Source organism: Amphiprion ocellaris, chromosome 12, assembly GCF_022539595.1.
Source record: "Amphiprion ocellaris isolate individual 3 ecotype Okinawa chromosome 12, ASM2253959v1, whole genome shotgun sequence".
Lineage (NCBI taxonomy): Eukaryota > Metazoa > Chordata > Actinopteri > Pomacentridae > Amphiprion > Amphiprion ocellaris.
This window is the reverse complement of record NC_072777.1, coordinates 25,878,746-25,891,548: the sequence shown is the minus strand read 5'-3', so window position 1 is coordinate 25,891,548 and position 12,803 is coordinate 25,878,746. Positions and strand designations below refer to the sequence as shown.

Here is a 12,803-nt window from a genome sequence, read left to right as displayed (position 1 = left end):
GGTTGTTCAATGGTCTGGCGTCGAGTAATGATCTGCGTCTGGCTTTTATGGAGGAGGAGAGTAGCTACAGCTGGATCACTCCCTCCTGGACGTGAATCTCCTCAGGTGATCGCAGATTGGCAGCACCTGCCTGCATACTGCACACCACGCTCATGCCCACCTGGAGAGAGAGAAGAAAAAGAAGGGGGAAGGGCAAAACTGCCACTACCTGGTGCTAGAGGTGGAGGGCGTGACACTAAGGTCCTATTGCCACACTTGCACTTGCTTTATGGCACTTATCTAGATTGTTTTCTCCTGACTAGGTCCTTGCTTGCATCTACTCTCAGATGTACGTCGCTTTGGATAAAAGCGCCACCTAAATGAAATTGTAGAATTATATTGAAACTGTAATGTTCCAGCAATGCATTTCACAAATTAGTTAGTAGCTCACAGTGAAGACACCACCTGACTCCATGCCGCTATCTTTGTTATTCGACTACATGTGATGAAGACGGTGCTGAGAGTGTTGTAAAAAATACATTCAGAGCTGCATATATGTATGACAATACCAGTATATCTGTGACAGATAATAGATATAGCAGCAGCAAGACACCCCCATTGGACCAGTAGATCAGTCCAATGCACCGTGTGACACCTGTTCTTCTGGGACAGAGCAATAATATTCACGTATTTAACTCATTTATATCTAATATTTAAAACTGTGGATTTCAGTTGTAATGTGAAAGTATAGTGTGCATATACAGTACACTATAAATTAGGAATCCTTTATGAATTATGACTTTTACAAAGCACAAAATAGGTCTCAACATGTGCACCTGCATAGATGTTTTATTACACTTTATTAATGACGTTTTAGGCTTATTATAACGTGAAACCAAGACCTTCTATAAATATCCGTATAAACATGCATGACTGCAGAGTGGATGTTTACGATAATTTCATAATTATCTGTTTTCATCACCCAAGGCTGCAGACCCGATGGCTTGTAAGAAAGTAACCCTTGACATTTTACTGACATTTTTTAACCGCTAGATTAGAATAAATAGTAATTAGTACACAATAAAATTACATCAAATGCTGAAACGGCCACATAATAATGACTGAATGTCAACATGACCAAGAAGCTGTAGCCTTTTACACCAGCTCTTTTCATGGTTCAAAGAATATGTTTTATATTTTATGAAACCAGCTACACATTATGCAGACAAGCACATATGCAGTACATACATACACGTGAATGTGCACAGAGCAAGTACACAAACTCTTATCACACAAGCCTGCATACATGTATATCCAAACAGCAGCCTATATACACACATAGTTTGACTTGTTATAGCCAAAGCATAAAACCATTATTTAGTAGTCAAATTTTACGTTGCATAATGATAACCTTTTGAATTTTTCAAGATTATCCCCTGAAATGCATTTATTTTTCATATATATATATACATATATACACACACACACATATGTATCGTTGAAAACATATTTTAAATATTTGCTGACAATATGTTGTTATGCGATTTATAAATAATGGATCTGATTAAAGTGTTATGAAATTAAATGTATTAATATAACAACAGATGGGTTATTACTTTCAGTAAAGAGGAATGCAGCTTTAAAGGTAATTAGCAACAGAAATGATGGTGAAAAATAAATGCTACTGATTGTGTTTGATTGAAATATTACATTTTGAAAACTAGAAAGTAAATTCAAGTTACTCCAGTAAACCCAAGTATTTATTTGGATTCACAAACTCAGAAAGTTCGGGGCAACAATAATAACTATATTCAAGTTGTCTCAACACAAAAAATGAAGAGAAATGTAAGAGAAAAGATTGTTCAACTTGGACGAATGCAAGCCATAATAAAATGTCAGATTTAGAGAACATCATGTCAATGTTGTGATCCAAGATAGGGAAGTTCAGGTGAGTGAACCTGATTAAAAAGTTGTTTTATTAAAACATTTAATTTAATAACAAATGGTTTAGAACCTTCAGTGAAGAAGGAAAATAACATTTTGAAGGTGATTAGCAACAGAAATGATGCGGAAATGTAAATCTGACTCAATATGTGGTACTGAAATAGACTCATAGAAAATTCTGGCCAACAATAATAACTATATTCATAAAGTTTGCATTTTGAAAACTAGAAAGTAAATTGTAATTATTCCAGTAAAATTAAGTATTTATTTGGATTGACGAACTCAGGAAATCCCGGGCAACAATAACAACTATATTCAAGCCATCTAAGTACAAAAAATGGAGAGAAAAGTAAGAGAAAACAGCTGCTCAACTTGGATAAATGCAATCCAAAATAAAATGTAAGAATTAAAATACATCATGTCAGTCTTGTGATCCAAGACACAGAAGTTCAGGCGAGTGAAGAGGATTAAAAAGTTGTTTAAAACATTTACTTTAATTACAGATGGGTTACAACCTTAAGAGTAGAAGGGAAATAACAATTTGAAGGTGATTAGCAACAGAAATGATGCTCAAATATACATTTCTCTGAATTTGTGTTATTGAAATATTTTATTTAAAAAAAAAAACTAGGTGAGTTCAAGTTATCTGGGTAGCTAAGAAACTCACTTTTAGGTTTTTTTTTTTTTTGATTCACAAACTCAGAAAATTCTGGGCAACAATAATAGCTATATTCAAGTTGGAAAGAAAAATAAAAGAAAAAGTTGCTCAGCTTGGATTTAAATACATCGTGTCAATTTTAAAAAAAAAACATTTCATTTAATTACAGACAATTTAAATCCTTCGGTAAAGAAAGGAAGTATAGGTTGAAAGATGATTAGCTACAGCAATAGTGCTGAAATGTGAATTTTACTTAATTTGGTTGAAATGTTTTATTTTGAAAACCAGAAGATAAATTCACATTTTTTTAGGTCAGAAACTCTGCTTTAAGTAATCATTTGGAATCACACACTAAGGCAATTCTGGCCAACAATAACAATGATATTTTAGTTGCTTAAACACAAAAAGTGGGGGAAAATAAAGAGGGAAAAAAAGTAAAAGCACAAGTTGGTCAAATTGGATTAACCAAATCCAGATCAAAATTTAGGATTAAAAATATATCATGTCAGTATTTTAAAACACTTTTGTGTATTTTTAAACTTATACAGACACATAAATGTGATAAGAACTGTACTGTTATTAGTAATATATGCTTTATTATTCCTTACTGGAGCCACACCTTCAAAAGCTTTTGCAAGGAGGGGAGAAAAATGATGGAAAAACCTTCATCAAATTATGATTAAGCACCACTGAAGTCATTACTTCCACTGAGAATCTTTTTTTTTTTTTTTTTTTTTTTTTTGGATGAGTGACACTATCTAACCTCTGTTTTCGCAATAAAACTGAGCTGTTTCGTCAGGAACGTTCTCGGCATCATTACCATCATCATCATCATCACCATCATCTCTTTCCCAAACGCCGCTAATAATAAACCCGGTCCGATATGAAACGCCCAGTGTTTGCATTTTAAATCTGTCACATGTCCGTGAATTTTTCCAGTCCCATCTGCCGGCAGCACAGGGCGCAGTCGGTGCACTGGGAGGACTCCAGGCTGCAGGTATTTGCAGTCAGATCAAAAAACGCAGACAACAGCGCAGATATAACGACAGTCTGAGAGGATATTATCGTCCATCTCCTCCCGTCGGCGCAATGTGAGCGGATATTCGCTTGAGTCCGTGAAAGTTTATTCACGCTGTTTTTCTCGTTTTCTTTCTGTCCTGCCAAACTTAAAAATAGCCCACACTTGGAGCTGATTGATGCGCGGTGCCGGAGGAGCGGTTTTTCTCGCCAGTAGTGCGGTCAGAGTGGGCTGCTGTGCGCGGCGGAGCGGTGCGCACTCGGTTTTTTACGCGTAAAAGGCGAGAAAAGAGTCAGCGGCAGCAGGCGGAACCGGGGGGATCCGAGACGGACGAATGGAAATTACAAAACGACAGTATTGGAATTAAAACTACAATGTCTTGATCGCGGACTGCACCTGCTCGGACAGAGAGGAGACGCTTTGAAACACGCCAGATAGAACAAGGTAAGAATCGCGTTGGACGTTGGAACTTAACTGTGCGTAATGCAATCTTGCAATAGACGCTGCAGCAGTTGGTGCGATACTTCACTTCCAAGTGTTGAGAGCGAACTGTGCTGTCATTTTAGTCCTGATTCCGATGCCTCTCCGTTTTTCTTCCTGCTCCGCCTTTATCACGGCGCCCTATTTAAGCTGTCCGTGCATGAAATGGATTGAAAATATCATCGTGGGGAAAATCAATTTATTTCTCCACGTGCAGGATTCCAGCCCTGATCACTGTAGGATGAAAATATTCCCCAGTGAATACGCTCCACATCTGCCCCCTTTCCTCTCAGCTCAACTTATTGTTGCCAGACAAATGAAATCCAGCTGGAGTGTTTAGTCAACATCATGTGTCAATATTCACATAACCCCCAAGGGACACAGCATATACTGCACAGTTTCGATAGAGCAACACATGGAAGTTTTCTGCAATGATAGAAGCAGCTGATTTAAACCACAACCTGCAGCAGGTGAATCAGCCTGAGGGCGGTGTTGATCATATTTGCAGCTTCATTATTGAACATTGGAATCTGATTCTCATCTTGTTCCGGCTTGGAAGGATTGTGAACGTGTTCGGCCTTTATGGAGACACTTCAAAGTTCACGACCTTGACTTCCCCACGGTGCTTCTTGATCAGATGGGAGCTGAATAATACATGGCCTTGTGTAGCCTCCCCACCTCAGCAATGAGAGGGATGTACTGGGGAAGTTTTTTTTTTTTTTTTCCCTGCTCCTCTCCTGCAGAGGATTGGGAGTGTGGATTCAGGTGAAGTAGCACACAAAGTGAGGGAACCTCCATCCCTAATCCCACTGTTTGCTAAGAGATGACCTTTGCCTCATGAGGATTAGAGCCACACTCTAATTGACTTACCATTAACCCTTCTAGCACATATTTCGGTGTCATGCTAGAGTTTGGATGAGCTGCGGGAGCCGGAGCCACACCGCGTCCTGATTTGTTGGGTGGAGGGTGGGGACATTAATCTACCTCGTCGTCCATCACCGAGTTCCCAGGGCCGGGCCGCCACAGTGAAACTACTAATCCCTCTGTAATCATGGCTTAAATTTGTCAGAGCTATGACTTGCTTCACCTCACTGGTGCACTAAATGGGATATGTGTGAGAAACGCTCTGCTGCAAAGCATGAAATGTGTCGAGAGACTTATGCAGTTTTCAGTGACACGTCAGAATGAGAAACAGGTTTCCTGAAATCTTATATCCACGCTGTTGTTCCTGTATTTTCCCCCAGGGGATGTAGTAAATACTGGTCTCAGGGCAGAGTCAATTATCTTTGCTGTAATTCTGTTTTGATGACAGTATTAGTGCCTCTCCTGAGAAGGGATGTGCTTTATTTGTGGGTTCTTTTTTGCTGCAGATGCCCTGTGAGCTCCGTGGTGGCCAGGTTGGTCTTTGGGCTCTCAAATAATACCTTCTCTAAGCAGCCCCTGGGCCTCTCAGCGGATCTGCTGGCTATAAATAATGGCACATATGTCACCATGCTCTTGGCTGACGTACACTAAGCTCCCATCTGAGCTTCATAGGGAGAGCTGGGTCTCAATCTTTACTGGGGACTGGACGGCGACGACAGCACATCTCACACTCCATTGACATCCTCCAGCATTCTCTCTTTATTTTCCCTTATACCTCTCCTGTCATCTCTGCTCATCATCCCTCTCTCCAGTCAGTCCACCTCCACCTCCTCTCCCCTTTCCTGCAGCCTTGTGCGGAGATGGAAGAGCGGTGTTAGTTGTTTGTTTAACAGTATTTTATGTGCTGTGAGGAGTCCGATCACTGTGAGCAGCAGGAGGCAGGAGCAGCACCCTGGGACAGATCGAGACCAGTCTTTGAGTCATCAGCTCATAGAAACAGTAGCAGGGGCTTAAACAGTACAGCACAGTCATGAATCATAGCTCGGATGTCTGACCCCTTGATCAGAATGGAGAAAATTAGCAGCTTTTATATTCCTGCAAAGTAAAACATAATGGGTTTACTCATCCAGCATTTCCATACTGTTTCTGTATTAAAGTTTAGTAAAAGTAATTGTCGAGTACTCGTTCTCTGAGGGCCGTTTTCAACCTTGTATTTCGATATAACACTCACAGACATCTTTCTGTCAGTTACTGGAGCCGGAGGCAGTACCAATTATTTATATTCTGCAAATTGAAAATCAGTTTTGGAAGAAATATGGTGCATGTTTTTTTATCAACATCACAGCAAAATTATGTGTCTTATGAATGCTCTTCTCGAAACTAACATAAGGGGTTCGCCTAGAGAGACGGCATCTCTTGTTCAGTTGGTGGGACTGCAGAAACACTAACAGTGATGCCTCTTTTAACCAGTAAACAAACTTTGGTGAGATCTTATACATTGTCAGCAGGGTGTACCACAACTGCAATGTACAAAGTGGGATTCCCCGCTGGAGGATCTTTGGCTGAGGAGGATGTTTTCATGTCGTGCCTCTCTTATGTTTCCTGTTGCTCTTGCGAAGATAAAATGGCCAATGCATATCCTAAAACCTAACAAAAACAAAAATATATCCAACTACAGCAACAGTTCTTCCTGCTGTGAAGTTACTCCCAGAATCATTAGCTACAGCCACCACTGAGAAGCTGCTGGGTATTTTCTGCACTGATCCTAAAAGAGAACAGAGTCAATCATTGGTTTTACTTTATAATATCTCACATCCATGGACTAATTTTCACTTGCCACATATACTGCAGACTATGCTGAAAGAGAGCAGCATTAGCCCGTGGAGGTGGACAAATCCCGGCAGAGTTCAGCAGAGAGGGGATTAGATTCTGATTGGCTTTGTTTCAGCTGATTTCGAGCCATTAAAATGGTCCTGGACTCGCCCAATACCCACCCTTAGGATTGGCTGGGAATAGCCCTGCTAAAGATATCAGAAGACATATCTACAAAGACATAAAGATGGTGTCCTTGGTTAAATATGAACTAGTCACAACCGACTTTGCTTTTGTTGCTTCAACCCCAACAGCAACATTGACACAAACCCCAAGCTTCTATGTTAGAGTTGAGTATTCTATAAAAATGTGCCAAGAAACTAAACAAAAGCTATTTTCTCCAAAATCAATGTGGTAAAAATAAATAAAATCATTCAGTGATGTATGAAACTATTTTTCAGAAGACGAGGTTGAAAACAGTCCAAGTTTAAGACGTAGATCTGAGGTGAATTTTAATGACGTTTAGGGTAAAGCCTGGACAGAGCCAAAGTGGACCAAACAAGCAGCAATCACTGTCACCATGTATAATATGATGAGCTACTGGTAACGGAAATGCAAGTTTGAAAGCATTAAAGTGCAAAGAAGGAGAGCATGGGAAGGAGCAGCATAGATTCTTACCACCTAGACACAAACAAAGTCAGTGAAAATGGAAAGAAAATGAAACTCAGAAAATAGCAAAAGTGACCAGCATGAAAATTGAGTGCCAAAGGGAGGTGATGACCAAAAATCTGAAGCATGTTTCTTCACAACTACCCATCCTCTTGAAAGAGAAATAGTGAAGTACATATCAGTAAATAAGTTCCAATTAGCCCTAAAGAACTAACTGGATTTCCCTGAGCTTCTTTGAAAAAAACCAAAGCCTGTGGACAAGCTCTGATCCCTGGTTTAGGTTTGGCTGATAGTTAGCCTAACCTTTGTCTGATCTGCTTAGAAGTAGGTCTTCCTTGACTAGAATGATGCCTCAGAAAGATGAACTAAGTGATAAGCCTCCCAGCCTAACGCTTGCCAAGCTTCTTATTGTCTCTCGCCTTCAACTTTCAACTTACTCCACTGCTTATTGCCCTGCTCTCTGCCTCTTTGGACAGCCATTAGGCCCAACAAACATGTGCTGGACTAACATATTATTTGTTTAACATGAACTGACCTAAAGATTTGGGAGTGTATAGGAAGATTTAAGTTAGAATTATGTGCGTGGGATTCCTCACTAAAGGAAATCGCTGTTGGTTTGTTAGTTGTATCCATCCATCCATTTTCTATACACTGCTTCATTCTGTAGAGGGTTGCGGTAGGCTTGGAGTCTACCCCAGCTGACATAGAGTGAAAAACATTGTATACAAAGGCAAGGTTGCCAATCCATCATAGTGGTCAAAGTGATTTGTAGGTAACAAGGTTCAAGCCGCCCGTTGTTGCATGTAGAAGGATATTTGTCAATGGCAAGGTCATCAAATGCTATTCAAAAGATTCCTTTAGCAATTCATTGAGTTGCTGTAATTGACAAACCAACTGACGAATAGCAACTCAAAGATAAACTTTTGCTTGAGCCAGATGAAGCCTTGCTAGTAGGCTGAGTGGTGCCCTTTAGCCAAGAGTTACTTTAAAGTTCCCATTTGGCAAAAATATAATTTTATGATATTTTCATTAAACTTGGAGGTGCAAAATAAAAGCTGCTAAGACATAAAGATGTGCACTTGTGCCATTCCTCATCCTCCTCAAGCTTGGAATTTTACCTAACTTTTAACTAACAACTATTCAACTAGCTCAAACTGTGATTGACAGCAGGCAGCGTGTTCTTCCTGAAGGGGGCGGGAACAACGGCAGAACATTGGTTTTCAGCCCATTTAGAAGAGGCCTGAAACCAGGCATGATACAGCTCTGGTAAAATGAACCATACCCCCCCCCCCCCAGTGTGGAGACACAAGGCTTTGATTAATTTCCTGAAAAGGGGCACAATAAGCGACCTTTAATGTCACAGTTAGCCTGACCTACTGCTGCAGTGGTCTGTAGAAGGAGCAGCCACAGAGTCAGTCACAGCAGCCAGACACCAGGTTGGAAAGAATAAAAGGCTGGAGGTAGAAAGGGCATCACACAGCGGGGTTCTGCTCTGTCTGCTCTCCCCCCCTCCCTTTCCTCCCTGGATGAGTCCTGATGTCAGGCTCTCATGTGTTGCTATGGACGGCTGCACTGTCCGCTCATTTGCCATCGATTGTACCCATCCCTGAACATCCCTAAAGCAGGGATTATAACGTTATGCCTGCCAGTTCTTCATCCTCAATTTTCTCTAAGAAAAGCTGTATAAGTGGATATGTATGAAAGTCTAGTGTTCCTACTTCTGAGTGATCTGCCACGGACATGGAGTGAGAGTCCTTGGCAGGCTGAGAGGAAGTAACATGCAGCATGCCAGGCCTTCTGAACCTTCTCCTAGGTGGCGGAAGCAGCATTTGGGTTAGTGGTCTGTCAGCCATATGTGCTCCACCTGCCCGAACTAACACATGACCATCTGGGCGAGATTAGCATTTCCTGCTCCAGTGTGCACAAAGGATTACACAGTGCTCCTTCAAATGGAACACAAACAAATACACTAGCTTATTAGAGAGGTGGCTAACATAGTGGTCAGCCCTGTGGGGATCCTACACGACAAATATCCAAACAAGAACCAAAGATAATGCTGGTTTTAAAAAGATGCTTTGTGCTGATGCAAATAAAGCGGCCTTGTTTCAGACACAGTTTACACTTTGAATTAGCACTAATTGACTGGTCAATTAGTCAATTGCTAACCGTTTGGTTACAATTGGATTCGCTAATTGTTTAGTCAACTAATCATTTAGTGTATCAACACAAGCCGCCTTGATAATAATTGAAGTAATTTCCCAAGGGAAAATGGCTTCCTGCTTCTCAGTTGTGAGGATTTCTTTAAAGTCACTGTATTTTTTTATACTGTAATGACACATTTTCTTCTTTATTTTGAGCTCTGAGTGCATTCCTCATCACTGATTACATTATAAATATTTGTTTGTAAAAAAATATGTAATAATAATCGTTGGTAGTCACAACCCAAATATAGGCGTCAGTATCAGTAGCAATTAATCTCTGTACATTATAAGGCGTAGCACCTACCTGCAACACCAAAGCCAAATGAACAGACAAACCTTGCATACTGGCCCCCAAAAAACTGAAGACCATCGTATTTTTTTTAAAAATGGGAATAGATAATTATGTTGTTCAGATTTTGGTTTTGAATGGCGTGTTTGCAAGTCTTATTTGTAGCTGCTAGACTAGCCTGTTTTTTTTATGTATTTTTCAGAGGTAATCAGACCTAAAAATGTTTGCTCAGCCCACTTTTACCTGCAGGATGTTCTAAAAGCTCCTGCAATGTGGAGGAAATAAATTCATGATGTGCAGGGAGAAAAATTGGCAGTCACAGATGATGAGCTCCAAAAAAAAAAAAAAAAAAAAGACTGAAAATGCTAATCCAGCTCCTCCAAAACCTTGGGAAAACCCTGTAATATAAACAATTAACAGTGTATTACCTCACAATGTAGACATGGACGGATGACTGAGCAGCCCATTTTAGGAACTGGTGCGACTACACAGACACACAAAACAAGCTCAGAGATGCAAAACTGCTCCAAATACATGCTAAATGATTCCAAGAACCCTAATTCTCAGGGTGCTGAGAGGCCCATTGTCTCAAAATGTGTTCATGAACATAAGAAGTGATGGCTGTATGGTAAAAACTGTCAGAAAACATTTGGTTGCATCAGGGTTGCAGGTGTGTGGTGACCACCTGAAAGGTCTGCACACATGAAATAAACAAGCATCCTTCCTTTGATGAAGGAACTCATGCTGTGCTTGCTGTGGCATCAGTCATACGTTGGTTTGTCTTGGTGAATTATGAATTTCTGGAGTTGCAGAGAAGTTGCGGAATGAGAGATGTGAGGCTGTGGGTGGTTAAGTGAGGCGAAGTTATTGTAGTTAAACTGATTTGGCCTGATCATCAACATGACCGGTAGAGGCAGCGACTGTGATTCACAGCTTTTGGAGGCATTTAAGATAAAACGTTCATCGACCAGCTGCTGCATTCAAAATCATCTGCCCTCTCCAAGTCATAACTCAGTCAGTCTGACAGATGTTAAATATGTATTATTGGATTCAATGCTCTCATTTTCTCATCATTTTATTCATGGTGGGATTGGGAGATAATAAATGTCCATACATCCCCACATATATCATAGAAAATAGATGTTCTTTAGATCTCTGGAACTTGCCAGAGAATCAGCAGTTTTCTTCAGAATCAAAGTGAAGCAGTGATGTGAAAAATACTGACATAAAGTAGGACCGACAACTGGCACTATATAAATCAGATTGAATTGATTTGAAGGCAAAAATTCCACCAAGTTGCTGTCAGGAAGCTGTTTGACCATCTGTAGAGCTAGTTAAACTAATCAGCGCAGGCCAAGGAGCTGCGTGTCGGACAAAACTGATGCGGCTACCATGTTAGATACACGCAGCACTTGCAATAACATCAAAACCTCAGTTGTGAATTTTTGACTGTTCCAAATTCTTGCGTTTCAAATCCAGAATTCATGTGTGTAGTGAGTAAAATGAAGCTAAACATTTAGGGATTCCTGCCAGGTGTTGTCAGCAGCAAATTGCTTAAACTCACCATGTAGCTGAAGTTGGTTGTTATTGTAAAACAAAAAAGACATGCATGTTTTCTGGAAGTCATTGTAACCTGTTCTGTTTATCTCTTAGCAGTCATTCTAAACAACTTTTGTTTTTCTTGATACACAATAGTGAGGTTAAACTCTTTATTAAGACTCATTCTGCCCAGCATGTTCACTGTCATGTAAGTTATATCCCTCAGTGATTATTCATTAAATAGCAGCAAAGGGGCTCGGAGAGAAGGCACGAGCCTGTTCTTATAATTTTAATTATGTTTGTTGAACGTATTGCTGTGGTTCATTATCTACTTAAATTTGTGATGTGTCACCTCAGAGGTTTGAAAACACATTGTAAATCTTTAAAAAAAAAAAAAAAAAGTGTTCTAAGTTTGTGACACCACAGATAACTGCATTAACCACCCAACTAGATTTGTATGATTTAAAAAAATACCCAAGCATACTAAATTGTTTTTTAAAGTGTAGGGGAAAAAAATAAGCAATGTTCTTTGCTCTGAGTCACCCACGGCTTGTTGGCTGAAGGTGCTGACTGACGGCTTTCATATTGGTTTAAATGAACCCTACTCACTGTGGAAACAGACCTGAGTTTGTTTAAACTGAACTCAGCTGGTTCAACCCCAACAGACACTATAGATGTGGAATATTTTTTGTCACTTTGCAGTTATGGACTAAATCCCCTACTATAATAAAATGAGCGCATAAGGCAACTTACACTTATGTGTTGGCATCTATTACTGGCAATGGCATCTTAAGGCCTGGGAGGAAGATAGTAGGTCGGCCACATTCGCTAGTAGAGGATTATCTGTGACTTTGTGTTGTTTCTGATGGAAATCTGTAAAACTACCAGGTGTTTAATGGTTACTGTAGAGGTGGGTGTTGGTGGTGAACCTCAGGTCTACATCAGTGTGGTTCATGTCATCATTTTGGGAAATTTAAGTAAGAAGAGCAACTTTTCTATGTTAATTCAGGCATCCAGAGAAGATGTATTTGTTGGATGAAGTTCTGTAGTAGGTGTAGTTACTTGTGATTTAGTTGCACAACATCTGATGATTAGTTTTTTATCCCATTATATTATTAAAGAAGGATTCTTGTAAAGAATCTGTCCAGACATGATTTCACCTAAAAAAGCACAGCATAAATTTATGTAACTGTGAGGACACAGTCTGACTCCTGAAGCAAGAATGTCTTATTGTGTAAATAGGACAAGTGGGAATGCAGACACTAGAATCAACAGAACCCAAACAGAAGCTAAAATGATCCCTCCAGTTGGCTGAGCAGGAACTGAGCTGACCTCAGTCTTTGCAAACAC

General features: G+C 40.0%; 1 protein-coding gene across 1 annotated transcript in view; it reads left to right on the top strand.

Annotated features, from left to right (window-relative positions):
• Nucleotides 1-3,444: 3,444 nt before the first annotated feature.
• The window catches only part of lrfn2b (leucine rich repeat and fibronectin type III domain containing 2b), a 175,869-nt gene continuing 166,510 nt past the window's right edge, over nucleotides 3,445-12,803 (top strand). The window contains exon 1 of the mRNA XM_023276333.3: nucleotides 3,445-4,043. The gene's annotated coding sequence lies outside the window, so the exon portion shown is untranslated. The remainder of the gene's footprint in view (nucleotides 4,044-12,803) is intronic.